Below are 15,179 nucleotides of genomic sequence, written 5' to 3'. Positions count from 1 at the left end.
TAGATGATGAAAGGCACTATATAATAGATAGATAGATAGATAGATAGATAGATAGATAGATAGATAGATAGATAGATAGATAGATAGATAGATAGATAGATAGATAGATAGATAGATAGATAGATACTTTATTAATCCCAAGGGGAAATTGACAATTGTACCAATTAGGGGTAATGACAGCTTATTCTAAGTTAGTGCACAGCAGTTGTGCTGCTCTACTCCACTGTACTATACTCTCCAGTACTATACTAATAGATATTTTTCAACATTATAGTACAGTATTATGCTGTTCTGTACTTTACTATGCTGTGTATTAGACTTTGTGACACCTGCTTACTCCAATTCATGGTACAGAGTTTGTACTTTCAGCAGACATTTCATTTCTTATTAATTTTATTCTTTCCTAATCTGTTTGTGTTTGATTCTTACGCTGCTGCACTGTGCTCTGCAACCCAGAAATCTTGTAATAGACAAATCAATTAATCGATACTCCGTATCCGTTTATTTTTTCCTGGGTGTCTGATGGAATCTCCTGATGGTTTCATCAAACTCCCAGCTGCCATTTCTTTTCCAGCCGTTGTAATCCAACTGATAACACTACACTAATTAAAAGAATCTTTAAGAAAGCAGACTGAGAGACAGACCCCCAGTGAAGCCCCCCGTGTTCTTTGCGGTGCAGACAGCCGCCGTGATGTTGGGGTTCACCCCTCGTAACGGTGATAGTGTTGTTTATTACACTCCCTTGTCACTTTTTTTTCCTTTTTGTTAAATTCCTTTGGGGGTCTCTTTCAGCCGAAATGTTTTAGCGTCGCATATTCAGATTTAAACCCCCAGAGGTCAGCGGCTCACGGACATCATGGAGACAGAGGGGCTCGGAGCACTGAGCTGGTGAAGTGGCAGCCTATGTTGAGCACACCCTGCGAGTGCACCACAGAGGGGCTTCAGCCTGGTGTGAGACATGGTGGGCCCATCTTTAACATTTGGATCCTGTAAGCTGCTGACTGCATACAGAGATGAGTTCTGTGTCACCTTTCACAACGTGTCCCCTACACAGCTATGAACCACAAGACACCACGGCAGGTGTGGGAGAACATTTAAAGGAACCCCGGGAACAAAAAAAACAAGAGCGAGACTTGGGGAGTCTGAGTGACCTTCATGTGATGGGTGAAAGTGAGCCTGGGTGAGGGCCGAGCACGTGACGTGTCATTTAAAGATGTCAGCTTGTCAGGACATCACATATAATCCATACACCTGACAGAGATGAAAGGAAACGACTTGCAGTGACAGCTGCGGCCGCCACCACTCCATTGTACCTCCATTAGCATCTCTAGGCCAGGCACTTCAATAACCATCAATTCTGACATGAAAGACCCACATTGAATGTTCAGGACCACCTGAAAGACAGGAGACATGACGGGAAGTCCATCAGAGCCTCAAAGGAGAAGTCACCCGAGACGACTTAAACACATAAAGCAGACCACAAGCTCAGCACGTCACCCATGGGGGTGAAAAGGACCACATCAAGGCCCCGGGACACCTTCTCTTTGTAATTACTATACAATTTCTTATTTGTTTTTTTCCCCATTTTCTCATCACAAAGGCCACTTTAACCACGAGATTTAAAACAAAGATGAGATGCAGGAGAGCAAGAGTCAAAGAAAGAAAAAATGAGAGATGTGAAAGACACTATAAAATAGACAGATAGCAAAAGGCACTATATAATAAAAGAGATGACAAAGGCACTATATTAATAGAAAGAAAACACACTTTGTAATAGATAGATAGATAGATAGATAGAGTTAAAGGCACTATATAATAGATAGATAGATAGATAGATAGATAGATAGATAGATAGATAGATAGATAGATAGATAGATAGATAGATAGATAGATAGATAGATAGATAGATAGATAGATAGATAGATAGGATGTGAAAGGCACTATATAATAAAAGAGATGAGAAAGGCACTATATTAATAGAAAGAAAACACACTTTGTAATAGATAGATATGAAAGGTAACATAAGATAGATAGGATGTGAAAGGCACTATATAATAGATAGCACTATAAGACAGATAGACTATCTATATACCTATAAATTATATATAGTGCCTTTCCTAGCTATCTAATAGATAGTAACACTGGTGCCCATATTTAGTGTTAAATCTGATGAGCGGCGGTCTTTAAGTCGTGTCTGCCCGTTTAGGTGCCCGCCGTGCCCTCGCATGCCGAGGCCATCACAACCTGCAGGCAATTTACACCGCAGGGGTCCCGAGGTGAGGCCGTGGTGCTCCATATTTATGAAACGCACGCGGTAGGCGACACTCAGATTTGCTCGCCTTGCCTACAGGCGCTGAGTTATTTCTTTCTAAAATGAGTTCCCGGCGCTTGAGCTCATAAGTCATGTCTGTTCACGGAGTCTCGTCAGATTAAATCTTTATAACAAACCAGGGCTCGCTGTGCCATGGCCGGCATTCTCTAGGTTGTTCCACTCGATGCTCCTCCGACATTCGACTGCTTGTCTCCTCCCCTAATATCAGCATTAAAACATCCCAACTGGGTGTGCAGAGCACAACGTGCAACGTGAATGGTGAACAAAAAGGCGAGCAGCAGCTCCACATGACAGCTAAAATCCTCTTTAGATGAGAGTGTATCCAAAGTGATGTGCCGATGACGGGTGTGCGAACACAAATGAGAGGCACGCGAACTACTGGGCAGAGATAACGAGGCTGCCCTCTCTGGCGTGTATCAGTGATGACCTCTGTGTCACTTCGTGATTCTAAATCGCTAAAGGCAGCACCTCAGTGCACAGACAGGGACTCCATGTTCTCGGTCTGGACTTTAAAAAGGGGGGGGGGGGGGGGGGGGGGGCGCTGGAGGCAGGGGTCAAAATTAAAAGCAGCACCTAACTGAAAAAAATATAAAATAAGCAAATAATAAAAGTTAAAGAAATGGCTTTCTTTTCCACTTTTTTTCTTCATATTATCCGTTCACAGACAATCTCATTAATGAGCGTCCGTTCCCTGAGGTTGAAATGTAGGACACGAGGACGGCGTCTCAGAGCTGTAAACAATACCGTCTCGCGGCGCGCTTTAATTCGGTTAGAGAGATTTACTCCTCGGCAACAGCAGCGAGTGGCCAATCAAACTCATAATCGCGGTTTAAATCGTTGCTGACAGGACAAAGACGACAGGAACAAACGAGAAGACTCCAATGGTTGTCGCTAACAAGCTTAGGGAATTACCAGCAGTGATGGATAGATAGGAAAGGCGCTTTATAATAGATAGATAGATAGATAGATAGATAGATAGATAGATAGATAGATAGATAGATAGATAGATAGATAGATAGATAGATAGATAGATAGATAGAAAAAGGCACTGTATAATAGTATTATAATGATAGATAGATAGATAGATAGATAGATAGATAGATAGATAGATAGATAGATAGATAGATAGATAGATAGATAGATAGATAGAAAAAGGCACTGTATAATAGTATTATAATGATAGATAGATAGATAGATAGATAGATAGATAGATAGATAGATAGATAGATAGATAGATAGATAGATAGATGTGAACGGCGCTACATATCAGATGTACAGAAAGTGCCAGGGTGAGTGCAAACCGAAAATGAAATGAATCTCATTTGACAATGACTTCAGGACCAGCTCATTATTCTCCGACAAAGGGAATTTTCTAAGGATAGCAAGTCGAATGAAACAAATGGAAAACACAAAAGTGCAGAGACTCAGCTCTACGACTTTGTTGTAACCCTCCCAGGGCTCCCCGAAATGATTTTTTTTTTCCTGATTTGTTGTTTGTCGGGACAATTCTTAAGGTGTTGACGGCTGGCATGTAAATCCCCTTCATTGACCTCGATGGCTTATAGTTTGGTCTCAAAAAACTTACGAGATACCCCATAAAGAAACAGACAAATGGAAGGGACATAAAGACTATAGTTCTATCTATCTAGTATATTCTTTGATGTATAGTGCCTTTTTTATCTATTAGTCTACTTTTCTCTCTAGTATATGCCTTTTATATCTATCGATTATATAATAGTACCATTTAGATTTGTATTATATAGCACCTTTCATATCTATCGATCAAAGATTTAGTGACTTCTCTATATGCCTTTACTTCTGTGTATTACCTTTCCTATTTATCCGTCTACCTGGTATATAGATCCTTTTCCATCTGTCCATATGGCGCCCTCTTTATCAATCCATTATTAATATCTATCTCTCTATCATATAGTGCCCTTATCCATTATATTGTGCATTTTTTATATCTCTCTGTCTGTCACATAACACCTTTCATGTTATTATTTACTTATCTGGTTGACGCCTTAATTCAAGGTGTGACTTTCAGCATTTGAGATACAATTGGTTACATTTTTCCCCCAGTTGGAGCACAGGCAGGTGAAGTGACTTGCTCAGGGTCCCATAAGTGTCAGTAGTGGGATTTGAACGCAAACACCTCAGAGTATGAGGTCCAAAGTCTTAATCACCACCATACACGGTAACTATATTTATTTACCTGACACGTCGATTTCTCTATTATATATAGTGCCTTATCGGTGTATATAATTTATTCATCAGACACGCCTCTTTTTCGTTTCACCCTCCGCTTTGATCGCATCGCTGCCGTAATTTGCGATTCTTTTCCTAATGCTTAACGATGCGAAACACGAGATTTTTCGCTCCCTTCTAAATCGTTCCATCACCGAGCGTTGCTTTTATTTATTTATTTATTATTTATTTATTTGTGTAGGCTATTTATTTAATTATTTATTTATTTTCCTTCAAAGCTGAATCGCCCCGGGTGAAGAATGTCCCAGCACCTGACCGTTCGTTTTGCGTGCGCTTCTTGCGGAGCACAGTGACCACCGCCGGTCCTTCAAACACAGCCTCCACCCCCGTCGGGACCAACGCGCTCCGTCGCCACGTTTTTTCAGTCCAGAAGCGGTCGTTCTGTCTGTCGACTTGGATGTCCCGATTGTCCGTTTAAAGTTACTGCTGCTTTGGTGTTTTCTTTCTCGTGTGCGCTCCTCTGCTCGCTCGCTCCTTTTCCAAACAAAGCCATCGAGAAGTCGAAGCAGCGGGCTATCCGATAAAACCATAATGATAATATTAATAAAAAATAAATAAAACTCACCTGCAGCACCGTCAGAGCATCCACAATGAGCCGAGAGCCATTCTAGCGTTTGCCGCCGCGGCTGCGCTTCATTTCACCGGTTCCAAATGTTTCTCCTCCGGATGAGGACACGACATCCACGGGGCACTGAGGCTGGCAGCTCATTGGAAAGCTTCGTATTGCTGTCCCCTTCGCCACTGCCGAACAGCGGACAGGACAGGAGGGGCAGCGGGAGGTTCAGTTTAATCCGCAAAAGAACGAGACGCCTCCTCCTTCTCCTTCTCCTCCTCCTCCTCCTTCCTTCCCGCTTCTGGAGTGAAGCTCCGGGACGGGGGTTAGAAAATGAAACAGGAAAGATGAGAAGGTGTGGCCGAGGCGACCAAATGCATAAATATATAAATAAAACACAAGCAAATAAATAGCCGACAGAGTGAAACCCGGAAACAGCTGATGCAGAGCTGACTGGAGTCGTTTGGAGATGCTGATAGTCAGGTCTGTCTGTCTTAGGCGCGCTCCCGCCCGCACGCACGCACGCACGAAAGCGCGCTCTTGCTCAGGTCGACTTTAAACGCGCGGCTCCCCAGAGTGACGTTTATTCGGCCCGAATTTGGTGATTCATGGCCGAGCCTGCAGCACAGATCTGATAAAGCCGGGAAGAGAACGCCATCAACTCCCCTTATTATGCAGGTGTTTTTGTTCCTTTACTCACGCTTTATTAGAATTGAACAAAATGAAGTCAAGCAAAAAATATAATTTAAGGAGGCAACAATATAGCGCCTTAAAAGGAAACTAGAGGTCCTTCGGTTTGCGGTGGGTCTGCGTGTGCCTCTCAAGGTGCAGCTACAAAGGAGAGCTTTTAAAGAATGGACTTTGCAAAGCCACCTTCAGTTTTATTCAGCTTAGAGATGGAGTTAAAAGTGCCGGTAATGAAAGAAAATACGAGAAGGAATAAACAAAAGGACCACCTCGGGTTAACACCGTGTAGCATTGACAGTTTCTCTACCTGTACGTGCAGACATTCACCGAGGATTCCAGTTTAATCCATCAGCCTAAAATAATTTGTGTTCATTAATGGCTAATATATTCTGTGCCCATGTATGCGAGTATGCCCTGCAGTGGACTGGCATTCTGGGTGCATTTCATTACAAATGACTGGAAAAAGAAGAAAATGAAAATGAACTGTTGAGTGCTACAACTCAGGACACACAAATATAATATATTGAACTGTAGACCTAAAGAACTCCATTAATCTGAAGTATTATATAGTGCCTTTCAGCTCTCTCGTTGTATCTATAGATATGGATATACATATAGCATATATCAATGGCTGGTTCAATTCCCTCCACTGACTCGCTCTGTGAACCAAACCAAATAACTTCAATCATGTGTTTCCCCAATTGTTAAAAAAGTCGATAAACATTTTGAAAGAATCCTTGGCTCGTAAATTCACTCAGATAAAGAAAAATCAATTTTATAGTTTGTGAGGTTGAAAAGGTGGAGCTTGAAGAGGTACACTGCAGAAATGCGCAAAAAAGATGTGCCTGGCAACATTGATAATGAAACACAGGAGCCAAGAGATGAGCCCTTCAAAGTGCCATTGGGGGCATTTCACTTTAATTGGTAGTCCAAAGTAATGCTCTATTTGTCATATGGCACCTTTCCTATGATTATTTACTCCTTTACCAAAGGAGATTCACAACATTTGAGATACAATTGGTTCAAGTTCTTTTTCTGACTGGAGCACAGAAAGGCAAAGTGACTTGTGACTTGGTCAGGGCCACACAGTGTCAGCAGTGGGATTTAAACCAATAATCTTCAGTGTTTTGGAGTCCCAAGCCTTAAGCACTTTCACATCTGCTATCTATCATATAGTGCCTTGCACATCTATCTATCTATCTATCTATCTATCTATCTATCTATCTATCTATCTATCTATCTATCTATCTATCATATAGTGCCTTGCACATCTATCTATCTATCTATCTATCTATCTATCTATCTATCTATCTATCTATCTATCATATAGTGCCTTACAGATCAATCTATCTATCTATCTATCTATCTATCTATCTATCTATCTATCTATCTATCTATCTATCTATCTATCTATCTATCTATCTACAGTGCCTTTCATCTCTATCCATCTATTATATAGTGCCTTTCATATCTATCTATCTATCTATCTATCTATCTATCTATCTATCTATCATATAGTGCCTTGCAGATCTATCTATCTATCTATCTATCTATCTATCTATCTATCTATCTATCTATCTATCATATAGTGCCTTGCAGATCTATCTATCTATCTATCTATCTATCTATCTATCTATCTATCTATCTATCTATCTATCTACAGTGCCTTTCATCTCTATCCATATTTATATAGTGCCTTTCATATCTATCTATCTATCTATCTATCTATCTATCTATCTATCTATCTATCTATCTATCTATCTATTATATAGTGCCTTTCATATATTTCTATTTGTTTGTCTGCCTATATGTATGGTGTTTTTATCTTTTTTCTGTCTGTTTATTGTAGATTTTCTAATGTTTCTGTTCATCTGTCTGTCTTCCGATTGTTTATAGTGCTTTTATCCACCCATTGATTATAAAGTGCCTTTCATATGTATCTTTTTTGTCTCTCTGTTGTATATTGCCTTCATCTATTATATAGTGCCTTTCATCTTTCTGTTTCTGTTGTATATAGTGCCTTATTTATCTCTTTACAACAGAAAGATAAGAAAGGCACTATTTCAAAGTCTATCTGTTTTATAATGCCTTTTATCTATTTATTTTTGATATAATGCCTTTCCTATCTATCTGCCTATTGTATAATGACTTTCATATCTATCTTTTTCTGTATCTCTATTGTATAGTGCCTTCATTTATCTATTTATTATATAGTGCCTTTTGATATCTTTCTGTTGGTCTATCTGCCCATTATATAGTGCCTTTCATGTCTATCTTTTTCTCTCTGTCTATTGTATAGTGCCTTTGCTACCTTTCTGTTTGCCTCTCTATTGTATAGTACCCTTTATCTAATTTCTTTCAGATTCCCTGACTGGGATGTCAATTTCCACCTCATATTTAAGACTTTCTATAGTTTAAATGAGGCTCAGTGAGGTCTGATTCAGTTTGTTTCTAATTACAGTTCGTACCTGCTTAATCCAACCTCAGATCACTGGGTGGTAAGGCCTATCCCAACAGCATCAGACACAAGGCAGGGGGCCCATGAAAACCTGCAGTAGCACTGAGCTGATCTGACACCTTACTGCCTCTTCCAAGCTCTTCCGTGAACAACAGCAGCAGCTTTTTAAATCAAACCACAGGTTTTTATGTGTGATTTTTTAAAAATAATATATATAATATATCATATTTATATTTCTCACCGCAACTTGCACTATGTGCATAACTGTATATGTCAATTAAATTTTGATTTGATTTGAGCGCCGGAGCAGTCCGTCTATCACAGTCGCTCTCGCACCCACAGCACCAACACTTCCACGGCCGCGTTTGAGGTCTTCAGCTAGTCGCAGGAGTCGCCGAGCTTGGGGGCCTGTAATGTCAATGGTGACATTCACACCATCAGACCACGGGGATATTCAATATGGCGCTCTAATGCATTCATTGCGCTCCGTGTTGTCTGAAGGCTTCGAGGCATTTTGTCCACCGCCTGGCAGAAGGCTGTTAGAAGAGGAGGACTCCCCCTGGGTGGTCGGACCGATCGAGGCTGAGGGCATTTGCTTTGGTTCAGGTATGTCCAATTAAATTCGGATTAACAGCCCGGATGTGTCCAGAAGCAGCATTGCACATTCTCATTAGCGCAGCCGCTTCAAGTGCGGTAGGCTGCCGATATTTCTGCACGACCTCGACCAATTATCAGAAAAGTGGAATTCTTAACGCTCAATATTTGTTCGTTTGCACGAGACAAGTGGTGGGGAGTAAAAAAGCGTGTGTGTGTGTGTGTTTGGGGGGGCGGGCGTGGGGGTTCGTCGCCGTGCAGATAACGAAATAACGGTCACTTGCTGGTACCCTGGAGAAATCACCTCCTATCGGCCTCTTTGTCCGTCGATCGCTCGTTTCCGTCATCCTTGTGCCCCCCTCGTCGATATATTCAGTATGTGCGTGTGCGCGCACAAAGGGGCGCCTGACCCGACCCCATGTTTTAATATAGGACCTTACGTCGGACTCAAACGCCCAGTGACCGCGGACCTGACAGAGACTGATGGGTCCTCAATCTTTGGGCAGCTGGAGTTCAACGCTCGCACCCCCCATAAAAAAAAAAAAGAAACGTGCGCTTGTTTTCTGCAGCAAGCGCTCGTCAGTGACGGCCCTCTGGGGAATGGCGCATATGCTTTCAGCTTCAATAAATCGCCTCTCCGCGCGCGGGCGTGTCGTCCTTGTCAATGCGGTGCCAACATCAGAAATGAGCGCTGCTCGTTTATTCTGAGATTCGGGGCGTCCGGCGATTGTGTCCGTTTCGTGGATCACCGCGGGGTTCAAAAGGCAGCGTGCGTCGTTAGAGTAAGACGTCTGTAACTGCAGTCGGGTTTACTAAAGCGGAACACTGGGGACGAAAGAGAAGCGTTCTGAATGACTGAGAGACAGATGGGGACTAGAACAATAGGAAAAGGACATTAAGGCAGAAATCTGACCTTGGGTTTGGGTCCACTGGTCTACAAAGTTTAAATGAGTGCATCCATCAATAACAGGGGTTGTGTGCTGGTTAGCTGGGCAATTTCCCATAGGCTGTGGTTCAGATTAAGGCATTAGGATGCATTAGGATTAAAAGTCACGATGGAGGTGAAGAATGTGGGGGTAACTATTGACTCAGACCTGAATTTTAAATCACATATTAATCAGTTAACTAGGACAGCATTTTATCATTTAAGAAATGTAACAAAAGTTAGACCTCTGTGGCAGGCCCCTTCTACACATGTTCCCTGGGAGCAATCATGGACTGCTCAATACCTCCCCCGGGACACTTGGTGGCAGCCTCCCTGGCTGAGGATGGTGCCTCAGTTTCCCGCAAGGCTTCATGGGAGATGGAGTTCTCTACAGCCCTGTTGGGATCTGGGGTGGCCACCAGGAGGTGCTGCATGGGTCCCTGAGCCGGCCCGAACAACTCTACAGCCCCACCCGGAAGTGCAATCAGAAACAGGTGATCAAGCACCTGGAGAGCTTCTGGGTGGGCTATAAAAAGGGCCGGCAACCACCACTCAGGGCCAGAATTGGGAGGAAGAGGATGAGGTTGCCTGGGAGGAGTGGTGGTGCCAGAGGAAGGATTGTGTTGTGTGTGTTAAGTGCTTTTGGGACTGTGTTGTGGCTGGGGGATTCACGGGGAAGACGTGCCCTCCAGCTGAAGAAAAATAAAAGTGTGCTTGGATTTTACACGTGCCTCTGTGTCAGTCTGTGCCGGGTCGGGCGCTATATAGCGCCTTTATCACACCTCTTATAACATTGCAAGATGCTGAGAAATAAGTTGACACTTTTGTTTTTAGTCAGGTAGATTACTGTAACGCACTCCTCTCAGGACCACCCAAAAAAAAAGACAGTGAGTGCAGAATGGAGCTGCCAGAATCTTAACTAGGAAAAGAAAATCCGAGCACATCATGTCAGTCTGAGCGTCACTACACTGGTTACCTGTGCTGTTTAGAATTGACTTTAAAATACTGCTGATGGTTTATAAAGCCTTCAATAATCTGCTCCATCTCATATCTCTGAATGTCAGTCACCTTACACTCCAAATCGTAACCTTAGATCTTCAAATGAGGGTCTGCTTAGAATTCTGAGAGCTAAACTTTCAAGAAGTGGTGAGGCGGCCTTCTGCTGTGAGGCATCTAAAATCTGGAAAAGCTGACCGATAGAAATTCGCCAGGCTGATACGGTGGAGCACTTTACACAACTGATAAAAACTCATTATGGTAACATGGCTTTCTCAGAGCTTCATCTTAGTTTAATCCTGATGCTCTGCATATTCTATTATAATTATTATTATTCCTGGTGGCTCCATTATCCGTAACCCCTACTTTCTCTTCTGTTCTTTTTCCGGTTTTCTGTGTTGCTGATCTGCGCCCCCACCACCTGATCAAAGCACCTTGATGTCCCTACATTGATGGATTAAAGGCCAGAGGTCCACATGATCATCATCATCAAGTTCTTCCATGTGAACCCTAATACCATGAGGACTGATTGAGGTCATTTATGTTAGGTAGGATACCTAGAGGGAGCTGGGTGGTCTCATGGCCTCGGACCCCCTGCAGATTTTTTTTTTTTTATCTCCAGCCATCTGGAGTTTTTTTTGTTTGTTTTTTCTGTCCTCCCTGGCCATCGGGCCTTACTTTAATTTTATGTTAATTAGTGTTCCCTAATTCTATTTTCTTATTTATTTTGTCTCTTTTCTCTTTCTTCATCCTGTAAAGCATGTTGAGCTCCATCATCTGTATGAAAATGTGCTCTAGAAATAAATGTTGTTGTTGTTGTTGTAATGGCTGTTCAGGTAATCACTGGGATCTCCAGATTCCTCCCCAAAATGGGGTCTCGGTGGGACTGAACCTGAGTGCATCTTCCATTCGCCCGACCTCCAGTCCAGAGCTGGACCTCATCCTGGGCCCAACATGCTGGTTCTAACTTGGCTCTTTATTGGGTTGGGTGGTCTCCCCGTGCAGAACCACTGATTGGTGAAGAGCCATTTGATTCTGGAGTCCAATCTTCGTAGGTGAAGTTGATTCTTTGGGCTTTGAAGATCTTTAATGTCTAGTGGGCTACCTAGCAGGATCTTGACAGATGGAGGAAATCCGAGCTGCACCCGTGTGATTGTGTGCAGTAAAAAAACACAAATCCAATGGTGAATTCTGGAATATGAACTGCTCAAATAAATGAAAGGACACTTTGAACACCCATCAGATCTCAATGGGAAAACAAATCCTGCTGGCTGTCTCTACTGCTATGGACTGATATGGTGATGTGTGAGGAACAAAAGGATGGAAATGAAAATGAAAGGGAACAAAATGATGGGGCAAGCAAGTCCATTTTGCCAAAATTTCATTGCAGCAACTCCAAATCGTACTCAGTAGATAGATAGATAGATAGATAGATAGATAGATAGATAGATAGATAGATAGATAGATAGATAGATAGATAGATAGATAGATAGATAGATAGATAGATAGATAGATAGATAGATAGATACTTTATTAATCCCAAGGGGAAATTCCCATACTCCAGCAGCAGCATACTGATAATAACAATATTAAATTAAAGAGTGATAACAATGCAGGTATGCAGACAGACAATAACTTTGTATAATGTTAACGTTTACCCCCCAGGTGGAATTGAAGAGTCACATAGTGTGGCGGATGAATGATCTCCTCAGTCTATCAGTGGAGCAGGACGGTGACAGCAGTCTGTCGCTGAAGCTGCTCCTCTGTCTGGAGATGATCCTGTTCAGTGGATGCAGTGGATTCTCCATGATTGACAGGAGTCTGCTCAGCGCCCGTCGCTCTGCCACAGATGTCAGACTGTCCAGCTCCGTGCCCACAATAGAGCCTGCCTTCCTCACCAGTTTGTCCAGAAGTGAGGTGTCCGTCTTCTTTATGCTGCCTCCCCAGCACACCACCGTGTAGAAGAGGGCGCTCACCACAAACGTCTGATAGAACATCTGCAGCATCTTATTGCAGATGTTGAAGGACGCCAGCCTTCTGAGGAAGTATAGTCGGCTCTGTCCTTTCTTGCACAGATCATCAGTATTGGCAGTCCAGTCTAATTTATCATCCAGCTGCACTCCCAGGTATTTATAGGTCTGCACCCTCTGCACACAGTCACCTCTGATGATCACGGGGTCCAGGAGGGGCCTGGTCTCCTAAAATCCACCACCAGCTCCTTGGTTTTGCTGGTGTTCAGGTGTAGGTGGTTTGAGTCGCACCATTTAACAAAGTCCTTGATTAGGTTCCTATACTTCTCCTCCTGCCCACTCCTGATGCAGCCCATGATAGCAGTGTCATCAGCGAACCTTAGTAGTTTGAACTCTAGTAGTTTCAAACTTTACAGTGGTTTGTATGCCCCTGCACCACTAGGCCTGATAACGTCCTAATGAGATGACAGATGGTGTCCTGGGGGATCTCCTCCCAGATCTGGACCAGGGCATCACTGATCTCTTGGCCTGTCTGAGGGGACAGATGAACTGAAACATAATGTCCCACCCAGAGGTGTTGTTTTGGATTGAGGTCAGGTGAGATAGCGTGAGTGGTGGTGGGGGGTGGTGTTGGGGGGGCAGTCAATGGGATCAATTCCTTCATCCTCTCGCCACATGAAGCCAGGCATTGTCGTGCACCAGGAGGAACCAGCACAGGGTCTGACAATGGGTCCAAAGATTTCATCCCAATACCTAATGGCAGTCAAGGTGTTGTTGTCTAGCTTGTAGAGGTCTGTGTGACCCTCCATGGATATGCCTCCCCAGATATACCATCACTGACCCACCACCAAACTGGTCACACTGAACGATGTCACAGGCAGCATAACGTTCTCCACGGCTTCTCCAGACCCTTTCACGTCTGTCACATGTGCTCAGGGTGAGCCTGCTGTCATCTTTGAAAAGCCAGTGGTGGACCTGCCAATTCTGGTATTCTATGGCATATGCCAATCAAGCTCCACTGTGCCCACTAGAGGATGTCGGGCCCTCAGGCTCCTCTCATGAAGTCTGTTTCTGATTGTTTAGTCAGAGACATTCATACCAGTGGCCAGTGGAGGTCATTTTGTAGGCTCTGCCAGTGCTCATCCTGTTCCTCTTTGCCCAAAGGAGCAGATACCAGTGGGTCCTGCTGATGGGTTAAGGACCTTCTACGAAGGGCCCGGTCCAGCTCTCCTAGAGGAACTGCCTGTCTCCTGGAATCTCCTCCATGCCCCTGAGACTGTGCTGGGATACACAGCAAACCTTCTGGCAATGCCATGTATTGATGTGCCATCTTGGAGAAGTTGGACTACCTGTGCCAGCTCTGTAGGGTCCAGGTATGGCCTCATGCTACCAGTAGTGACACTGAGCGTAGCCAAATGCAAAACGAGTGACAAAAAAGATGAGGAGGGAAAAATGTCAGTGAACTCCCTCCACCTATTAACCCATTCATTCCTGTTTTGGGGGTCATCTCATTGTAGCCCCCCCTAGTGCACCAAAGCAGCTGAAACTGATGAACAAGCCCCTCTGCTACTTCACTGAGCAGATCAACAGCCCACCAGTGTCATTGACTTGATGCTCTACTCGCATTCAAAAGGGTGCATTTCACTTTTTTTGAGCAGGATATTATCACGTATTCAGGGTTATTTATAGAGCATGTGACAGATCAGGATTTTTCTAGAACTTTCATGTGGATGAGTCTTTTGGGAATCAAAAATGGTTCCCCTGTGGTATTACTCTTATTTTTACCAGTGAATAATTTACAGGTTCAAGCCCATCTTGAATGAAGGGCGCTATATCACAATACAATATCATTTATTTTTGCGTAGCCCAAAATTGTACAAGCAGAGCCGCAGTGGGTTTTAACAGGCCCTGCCTTTTGAGAGCCCCACAGCCTCGACTCTCTAAAATCACAAGGAAAAGCTCCCAAAAAACTCTTGTAGAGAAAAGAAATGGAGGAATCTTTGGGAAAGGCAGTTCAAAAAGACAGAGAGACCCCTTTCTAGGTAAGTTGGGTGCGCAGTGGGGGTCAAAACAACACAACACAATACACAGAACATTACATGGACACTGAAGACTTGAAGACCCTGAATCAGGTGACTCCCCGTAACCCTGAAGTAGACTAAATGGGTTAAAGAGAATTAAGACTGAATATGTCACCTGCATTTTCTGAACAGGGTCGTGGGGGTGCTGGAGCCCATTCAGCCAGCGCAGGGCACAAAGCAGGAAGAAACCCTGACCAGGACATGAGGCCATCACAGGACAAACACAAACACACACTCGGGCTGATTTAGCGCCGCCAGTTCACCCACAACAGATACGGGGAGAACACAGCAACCCCACAGAGAGGGGACCCGAGG

The 15,179-nt window shown here is 43.5% G+C and overlaps 3 protein-coding genes across 3 annotated transcripts in view; 2 read left to right on the top strand and 1 right to left on the bottom strand.

The window, feature by feature from the left end:
- Positions 1-5,660, bottom strand: part of samd14 (sterile alpha motif domain containing 14) — a 101,994-nt gene extending 96,334 nt beyond the window's left edge. The window contains exon 1 of the mRNA XM_028819969.2: positions 5,166-5,660. The gene's annotated coding sequence lies outside the window, so the exon portion shown is untranslated. The remainder of the gene's footprint in view (positions 1-5,165) is intronic.
- LOC114664509 (pyruvate dehydrogenase (acetyl-transferring) kinase isozyme 2, mitochondrial-like) overlaps positions 1-15,179 on the top strand; it is a 905,310-nt gene that overhangs the window by 152,060 nt on the left and 738,071 nt on the right. The window lies entirely within an intron of this gene.
- LOC127530166 (uncharacterized) overlaps positions 1-15,179 on the top strand; it is a 341,522-nt gene that overhangs the window by 163,941 nt on the left and 162,402 nt on the right. The window lies entirely within an intron of this gene.

This window comes from Erpetoichthys calabaricus, chromosome 14 (assembly GCF_900747795.2).
Source record: "Erpetoichthys calabaricus chromosome 14, fErpCal1.3, whole genome shotgun sequence".
Taxonomy (NCBI): Eukaryota; Metazoa; Chordata; class Cladistia; order Polypteriformes; family Polypteridae; genus Erpetoichthys; species Erpetoichthys calabaricus.
The sequence above is the reverse complement of the archived record's forward strand: the minus strand, read 5'-3'. Positions and strand labels throughout refer to the sequence as shown.